Here is a 1,558-nt window from a genome sequence, read left to right as displayed (position 1 = left end):
AGCACTCTGGCTGCACTTGTTCCAACACAGATCTGCTGGTTTCTTTGGCAGCCCATGGTACTTTCAATATTCTCTTCCAACACCATAATTCAACTGGATTGATTGAGATGGGCAATTTAGATATTGGTTATCAAAAACGGGGGCTCTATAAAAGCATGGAATCCTTGTGTGGCTCTGCGGGTTAATAAACTGGACTACAAAGTCAGTTTGAACTGCAAGGTTGGCAGTTCAAGCTCATCAGCCACTCCTTGAAAACTATACAGACAGGATCACTGTGGGTTGGAACCAACTTGACGACACTTAACAACAGTAAAAATAATAAAGTCATGAAGTAGCTGGCTTACAAATTTTCATGGGTGTGTTTAGTTTTAGAATGAGGGTAATGGAAGAATTCCCAGTGACTAGTTTTCTTCTTTTCCAGGTGGATTTGGTCAAAGGAAGTGGGGATGCTACTGATAGGATTTTATTATTTCAACTGTGAGAAATTGTGATTGTCGTAACTGTAATTGTAGACGACATATAACTAAAAGGAGGGAGTAATTATCTTTTATTTCAGAAACAAGACAATCCCAGGACCATTGAGAAGAAAGAGCATGAGTGGAGCTTGGGATCCCTGCCTGAAAAAGCAACAATAGCAAAGATGGTGGCAGAGGTGGTGCTATAGAAAGACAGAGCAGCTATGGACTCTAGGCCCATAGACTGAGTGAGGCTGTGTGCCTATGGGCTGGAGACTGGCTTTCAGAATTGCCCTATAGACATTTAAATGAACATATTTTTTGTTTTATTTTACATGTGTGCATCAAATATTTATGCTTTGCTCATTTGTGAAATATAAGATGAAAATGGGGACAGTGCATTTTCAGTTTACATTTTTTAGTTATATCATGTCAGGTGCAAGCCTAACTTGACAATTTTCTTTATGTAGAGATTATACATATAGTTTATAGGTATCAAGTTGACAAGAGTGGAATGTAACGGTTAAGGTTTTGTGTCAACTTGACTAGGCCAGGATTTCCTAGAGGGTTAGCAGTTGGTATATGCTTATTTCTATAGTGATGCAACCTAATACTGACATAGTTAGCTCTATTCTTAGGGACATCCAGAGATGATACACTTTATGAGGATTTAAGAAGCATAAATGAAGATGAGACCAATAAATGTAAAGAGAAAAGAGGAGGATTTGTAGAAATTAGCAAGATGGTCCACCTACAAGAATAAAAGGCCCTAGTGAGTGGAAGAGGGGGAAAGCAGCAATGAAGGTATAAGTTGAGTTCTCCTACAGTCCATAAACTCCCGTCGACCTGGAGATGAGAAAGAGAAGAGGAAGGGCTGGTTGGTCCAAAGTGTGGTGAGACTTGAGAACTCCTAAGCCCATGGACAAGGACATAGCCATGGAGGGCTAGAGCTGAGAGTGAAGTGCCCAGCTGATATGAAGTGAGAGGAGGCACACAAGAACACCCAAACTTGCAGAAGCACCCATTTGACTTAGCTTTGATGGCTTGATGATCAGAACTCAAATAGTGGAAGATAAAGAAATTTGACAAAGAAAACAAGTGTA

Source organism: Chrysochloris asiatica, unplaced genomic scaffold (assembly GCF_000296735.1).
Source record: "Chrysochloris asiatica unplaced genomic scaffold, ChrAsi1.0 scaffold00130, whole genome shotgun sequence".
NCBI lineage: Eukaryota > Metazoa > Chordata > Mammalia > Afrosoricida > Chrysochloridae > Chrysochloris > Chrysochloris asiatica.
This window is presented reverse-complemented; position numbering follows the sequence as displayed.